This window comes from Mesoplodon mirus, assembly GCF_964341445.2.
Source record: "Mesoplodon mirus genome assembly, chromosome: 16".
Lineage (NCBI taxonomy): Eukaryota > Metazoa > Chordata > Mammalia > Artiodactyla > Ziphiidae > Mesoplodon > Mesoplodon mirus.
This window is the reverse complement of record NC_138992.1, coordinates 55,875,797-55,882,892: the sequence shown is the minus strand read 5'-3', so window position 1 is coordinate 55,882,892 and position 7,096 is coordinate 55,875,797. Positions and strand designations below refer to the sequence as shown.

General features: G+C 42.9%; 1 long non-coding RNA gene across 1 annotated transcript; it reads right to left on the bottom strand.

Moving 5' to 3' along the window:
* Positions 1-4,432: 4,432 nt before the first annotated feature.
* LOC309791950 lies at positions 4,433-5,194 on the bottom strand. The gene is made up of 2 exons (XR_014291586.1): positions 5,130-5,194; positions 4,433-4,859 (listed from the first exon to the last, which is right to left on the bottom strand). It is a non-coding gene; the product is annotated as an uncharacterized lncRNA (long non-coding RNA).
* Between the last annotated feature and the right edge of the window lie 1,902 nt (positions 5,195-7,096).

The window sequence follows — 7,096 nt, the reverse complement described above, 5'->3', positions numbered from 1 at the left end:
TCTTTGAGAAAAGCAATAAAAATGCATGATTTTGCAAGGTAGCTTTGGTCATTATTTTTAATATTTGGATTCTAAAGAGGGGTGCCCGTGACAGTGGCCATCCAGTATGTAAAGCTCCATAACACCAATCCCATAAAAGGCCACACTTCCGGGCTTCCCTGGTGGCGCAGTGGTTGAGAGTCCACCTGCCGATGCAGGGGACACGGGTTCGTGTCCCGGTTCGGGAAGATCCCACATGCCACGGAGCAGCTGGGCCCGTGAGCCATGGCCGCCGGAGCCTGTGCTCTGCAACGGGAGAGGCCACAACAGTGAGAGGCCCGCGTACCGCAAAAAAAAAAAAAAAAAAAAAAAAAAAAAAAAAAAAAGACCACATTTCCTGGTAGGGGCAAAGCTATTTAAGAAATATGTTTGTTGTAGAAGGGATCATGAAAACTGTCTTTTAGGAAATGATATCCAGCTTCAACCATAGTAGTTTCTAGGCACAAAAGCATTATTTTCTTTTTTCACAATAATTCATTCTAAACCAAGAAGCCATCTGGGAAAAGGAAAAAAAAAAAACCAAGAAAGTATATGGTTCTACTCAGATGGAGAATCATCAGTAAGGAAAATAGAGTTAACAGCATATTCATTTTTAATACTTCTTGGGTGGATTTCCCTGGATGGTCTGATTTCCCAGTATTTCCCCCAAATAAGTGTTTGTGTGCCGGGCATGCAGATCGGTGTACAACAGTACTTCTCAAAGGATGATTTCCTGGACCAGGAGCAGCAGGGAACTTGCTAGAAATGCAACTCCTCCCACCCCACACCAGACCTACTAAATCAGAATCTCCAGTGTGGAGCCCAGGGACGCGTATGTTAACACACCCTGTGGAGGATTCTGATACACACTGAGGGTTGAGAACCACTGGTCTCCAGCACATGGCCTCCTGATTCTCACTCCATTCATTTTTCCTTCCTATTAATGCCCTTCCTTAAGCCCTAAGCACCTAACTATATCCCACTCCTCCTCAAGTCTGGCCCAGCTCTTTCTTTGAACTTTGACAATTCCCTTACTTGAAATAGCACTTATCATTTACATACCGCAATTAAACATTACCTATATCTGAAGTGATTTCCCCATACCATGCCTTATATTGTCCTCTAAATTATTTCTTATCTGTGTTTCTTTTATCACTTTAACTGAATTGAAACCTGCCTCTTTTATTTTTTTAACATCTTTATTGGAGTATAATTGCTTTACAATGGTGTGTGTTTCTGCTTTATAACAAAGTGAATCAGCTATACCTATACATATATCCCCATATCTCCTCCCTCTTGCGTCTCCCTCCCACCCTCCGTATCCCACCCCTCTAGGTGGTCACAAAGCAGTGAGCAGATCTCCCTGTGCTATGCGGCTGCTTCCCACTAGCTATTTTACATTTGGTAGTGTATATATGTCCATGCCACTCTCTCACTTCATCCCAGCTTACCCTTCCCCTTCCCCGTGTCCTCAAGTCCATTCTCTACATCTGCGTCTTTATTCCTGTCCTGCCCCTAGAAACCTGCCTCTTGAAGGCAGGAACTTTGTCTTGTACAGTTGGCCCTCCGTACTCGTGGGACTTGCATCCGCAGGGTTTGCATTCGTGGATTCAACCAACCGCAGATACAGCGGAGGGTTGACTGTATTCATCGTCCTTCGCCATTTGATATAAGGGACTTGAGCATCCTCAGATTTGGGTACCTGCAGGGGCTCCTGGAACCGACCCCCGAGAATACTGAGGGGCAGCTGTATACTCTTTTACTTCCCACAGCATCTATCAGTGTTTAAGCCTTTGTTTGTTCTCCTAATATGCCCTTTTCTTCTTCCCACCAACTTCCAAGTTTCCAAATTCTTGCAATTTTTCAAGGTTCAACCCCAAACGCTTTTTCTACATATAGAAGTATTTTTCTTGAAAAAATCATAACTTTATCTTTTTAGTTTTCCACTTCACATTATAGTCATTTGTTCGTGTCTTCCCGGTCTCATCATTGAAGATGGAGATAATTGTCTAAACCAGACTTTTAAATAACAGGGGTGGGGAGGAATAATTTAGCATGCTTCAGGGTATGCATGTATAATTAGTTTATTTTCCCTCAATATTGAATGAACTCTGATTTTGGATAATCCTACTATTTACATAGGAAGTAACTCTCACATTTCAGAAAGATGCAGTATTTCTCCTAGACGCATTGCAGGTCTGGGACAGGGTCTGCGTGCTGGAGACAATTGTTGCAATTTGTGTGGTCTAATAAGTGGTCTCAGAAGATTAGACATGAAGTAACGGGAATCTGCAGGAAATCGAGCCATAAGGAAACCAGGGCGACTTGAAGTCACATGGGTGAGGAAGAAAAGAGCCTCACCCCAGGGTAAGGACCAGTAGCAGAAGGCTTAATTGTTACCATGTCGCAGTGTGAACCCACTGTGTTGCTGTCTGAGCTAATGGGAACCCGATGCAGCCAGCTTCCTGAACCCACCAGTCCTGACTTCAAACACGGCAGCCCATCCTGCAGGATCAGGCGGGCTAGAGTCCCAGGTTTATTTCCTGTCCAACAAAGGAGATCCCATCCCCACCCCCATCAGTTAAGATAGGCTGCTCGGGACCCTGGCAAGGGCTCTGGGACCAACCCTCCTGTTTTCCCCATTGAACGCTCAATTCTAACTCCCAGACCCCCGACCTTGAAAGTCTTCTGGACTTAGTAGCCCCCCAAGAGCCCCTGGATCTCTGTGCTTACAGACCCAGGAGTGAGAGAAAGCTCACAGGTCATTTGCTAGCAAGTCCCACTCAGCCAACTGGGAGTGCAAATAGGTGGACATAGGCATGCAGGGAAACCGGGTGCTGAGGATTCATCACTGATGGGGACGGGCAGTGAGAGGAAAGAGAGTTCATGGGGGCACCCGAAAACTTCCAAGGCTGGTTCTCCTGTTTCTACCTACATCTATCACTTCTGTTTTGTCACCGGCTCCTGACAGGAAAATGCCAAAGTGGCAGGCAAAGAATCTCCTCCTGTTTATGTGACTAGAAAAGTGTTTACAGCCCCTGGTGTTTGGGGTCCGCCCCAAGCCCCAGGGCAAGCAAGCCCTATCCCAGGTCTCGAGTCTAAGGAGGAGGGGAGTGGTTCTGAAGCGTCAAGCTTCCTGGGCTCTTTTTTTTTCTGACTTCAAATCTCACAGGCAGCCTTGGTGTTTTTCCTTTGCCGAGATTTCTAAAGTTCCCTTTTTTATAGCGCTTATCGACATGTAAATTCCACACGAGGGTGAAAAGGTAGGTGTTTAAGATAGACTGCAACAGCTGGGGTAAACTGCCTCTTAAAAGGCTGTCTTAATGAAATGCATCTCTTTATATTTGGGGCATTTGTAAGCAGAATGGGAATGAAACTTGAGAAGATTATGTGATAACCAGGCTACATCCTGTCGAGAGAGAGTGTTTCTCTAATAACACAAAGATGAGCTTCTAGATAGCCTACCAGATAGCCGTCTTCCGGCCAGCATCTCCCATCATAAATCTTCATTCTGACTCAGGTTTTCTGTAGATTTTTGAGGATAGAGCTCATTTCCCTGGAGAGGCAAGACTAAGGAAAGATCTGGAATTCCTCCAGTTAAAAAAAGCCACCATTCTGCTTAATCAACATTTGTTCCATCAGAATCAATATCCTGCAGAGGGCGGTTCTCATTGTTTTAAAGTCTGTTTGCAGGTGATAGAGCAAAGATATGGTTCCTGATAAAGACTTGCTGAAAAGGAAAAGAAAATATTCCTCAAAATAGCCAAAAAAAAAAAAAAGTTCCCAAACTCTCCTTTTACAAATAAGCTTCCTTTTGTGAGATATTCTGCCTGGCTTTGCATTCTCAAGAAATGTCAGTAACCTGACAGTGAAACAACACCTCTCTTCCCAGGGTTATCTATCATTTCTCACTGAAAGGGCTCAGCCATTTACTAAGCATCTAAAAAGTCATGGGTCCCCTCTGAACCTTAGTTTCTTTATCTTTGATAATAGTTTCCTACCCTGCAGGTTTTAGATGAGGTAGTGGGTTTGAAATTACCTAACCCATGGCGGACACTCAATAATAACTTCCCTACTTCACTTGATTTATCCGCAGAATGGGTCAGCGGCGGGTGGGTTTTAGAATCTGAACTGGGTTCAAGTTTGGGCTACATTATTTTTCATGAGGTGGCCCTAGACAATTCCCCTCACCTAGTATCTCCCCTGAACTTCAGTCTCCTCATTTGTGAAAATAGAATAATGATACCTCTCCTCATTTTAGAAAGAGCTTAGGAGAGCCAAATAAACAAATATGAATCTTATAATAGACATTTGTATATTTGTAAACAGTAAAGCACATAAATCATGTTATAATCATTTATATTTTTCATAATTGGATAAAATGCATCAAATACTATTGAAACCACAAATACACTTAGGAAGTCAAAGAAAAATGTTTATTTCATGGTAAAAAAATTATTGTTATCTTGTTCTAGTTTCGACTGTTTTTTGTGGTTTTTGTTTTTAAATTTTGGCTCTTTTTGATGAAGGCTTTTCTAGAGAAGCTGCACCAACTAAGATGTTCAAAACATGTACTCTTGTGCTACAAGGAGGAAGCCCAGAAAAGTAAGGTCTCTTGAAGTTCAAACTATATGGATACTCAAATAATTTCTAAAACCCCATTTGAGCAGAAGATTAATGGTTCATGGCACTCCTCTTTCTCTGTTTGGGCTTCCTTAGTTTCCTGAGAGGGATGATGGCACTCGGGATCCAGCGTAGGTGGAACAGCTGGAGATCCTCCTCGTCTCCCGATGTCTCAGCTTATCAGTGTTGATGGACAGAGCACATAAGGCCTTGCCTGCCTTGCTGACCAAACAGAAAACACAATTCTCTATTTCTACCGTGCTCTTTTCTTCTTGCAAAGGAAAGAGCCACTTCATTTAAGACACTGAAATATATAGGATGCAATCAATGCATTAATGTCACTAGACAAATTCCATTCCTGGACCTCAGGATAACCTAATTGTATTACCCAATCCTTGGCAGCTCCAAAGTCTAATGCAGTCAACTTTTGATCATGATCAAAAGAAATAGCAGGGGTTCTATGAAAATCATAGGCACACAGCACCCACCTTTTGATTTGTTGACTGGAAGAGGAGTAGGAAGCTTGAAGAATCTGTAAATTGAAGAATGCCCGTATTAAATAAAGCAAATACATATGACACAAGTGGAACACACACACACACACACACGCACGCCATTAATTAATAATTTTGGAAGAAGCTAATCTCTGTAAGTTTTGTCTTGGGGTTGACTATTTCACAGATTTCCAATTATATATATGATATGTGACAAGGTTTTAGTGAAATGCATTGCTCTTGTTAAATTAATTGAGAACATATGTCTGAATTCAGTGCTTCATAATAAGATTAATAGGTAAATATCAATGAATTGTTTATTCCATAAATCTCTAGTGAGTACTTACTATGTACCAGTTGCTGTACTTGGTACTGAATATGCGTTGATGAATAAAACAGACATGGTCCCTACCCTCAGCGTTGACCTTCTGATATTAACACAGCATGAGCAACTTTGATCTAAGGAAGGAAAAACTGGTATAAGAAAACTACATCCGTACTCATGGTAACTTCCACTCTAACCTGGACCAATGGGTAGGAAAGAGTCTCCCTGGTCACTTGTCAAGGCAAACCTGAGTCCATCAGAGCAGCAGCCTGGCCTAGCCATTAAGACTACAGGCTCTGGAGTCAAACTCTGGGGTGAATCCTGGCTTCTCTCTAGCTGTGTGCTCTTGAGCAAGATACTTGAGCTCCCTGTGAATCTGTAAAATACAAGACATATTAATACCCACCTCATAGGGCTGTTGTAATGATGAACTAAGTCAAAAAAGAGAGCTGTTAGAACAACACAGGTGCTCAATAAATCTTAGCAAATCTTATTCATATCTGATCTCATCTCCCATCATGGCTCCATATACAACCCAGCATCCAGGCAGGATTACATCCATTCTCAACATCTGCCACAATTTCCCTTGCCTGCCCTCTCCCCCAACCTCTCCATGCTTTCACACATGACGTTCCATCAGCCTGGATAGCCTTACCATCTCTTTTGTTCCCAGCAAACTTTTCTTGTGCTCATTGAGACTCGGCTCAAGATGACTTCCTCTGGAAAAAAATCCTTACCCCTGACTGCCAATGGTCGGGTGCCCCTCTGCCCTGCTCAACTAAACTGTGCATAACTCTAACACTATAATGCACCTTGGACTCAGGCTGCTTACTCTTACATTCCTTTCAGCCAGATGGGACCTCTATGAGGCTACAGGAGAGGCTCAATCTATGTTTGTTGAGTGAACAAATGAATCAGTGAATAAATAGAAGAAAGGGAGGAAGGAAGGAAAGAAGGATGGCTCAACCCCTGGAACAACCTCATCATGATACATATTATAACCTGTGGAGCATGGAGTGCGATAAGCTTCTTGAGGAGCTCTGAGCCTGATGATTATTGCTGTTGCTGAGTCCAAGTTGCTACTGCTCACTGCATGACAGGCCAATAAATCAAGAGACGAGGTGTTGGGGCGAGGAATAGTGACTTTATTCGGAAAGCCTGCGACGGAGACGATGGTGGACTAGCGTCCCAAAGAACCATCTTACCTGAGTTAGAATTCAGGCTTCTTTTTTACTAAAAGGGGAGGGAATAAAGTCAAACATTTCCTGGTTCTGGTCAGCCTCTGGAGGAGATGTGTTAATTTCTTTCTTCCTTCACAGGTGGGCCTGGTCAGGATGTTTCCTGTGAGCTAAACAAAGCTTAACACTCATTACATGGGAGGCAGGGTTCCCAAAGTTGTGCCATTATGTATAATTTCAGTTTATAGGAAACATCCCTTTAGCAATTAACTTGTAATAGAATACAAAGTTTCTTCCCTGCTGCATTGCCTCCTCCAGTCTCTACAGTTCTATACTGGCCTAAAGACATAAGGGCAAGCAGAGAATGAGCTAAAAGCCAGAAGCAGCTAACTTTCCATATAACTTTACCTTCCGTGAACTCTGACCACACCAGAGACCTGCAAGCAGTCTTCAGATAG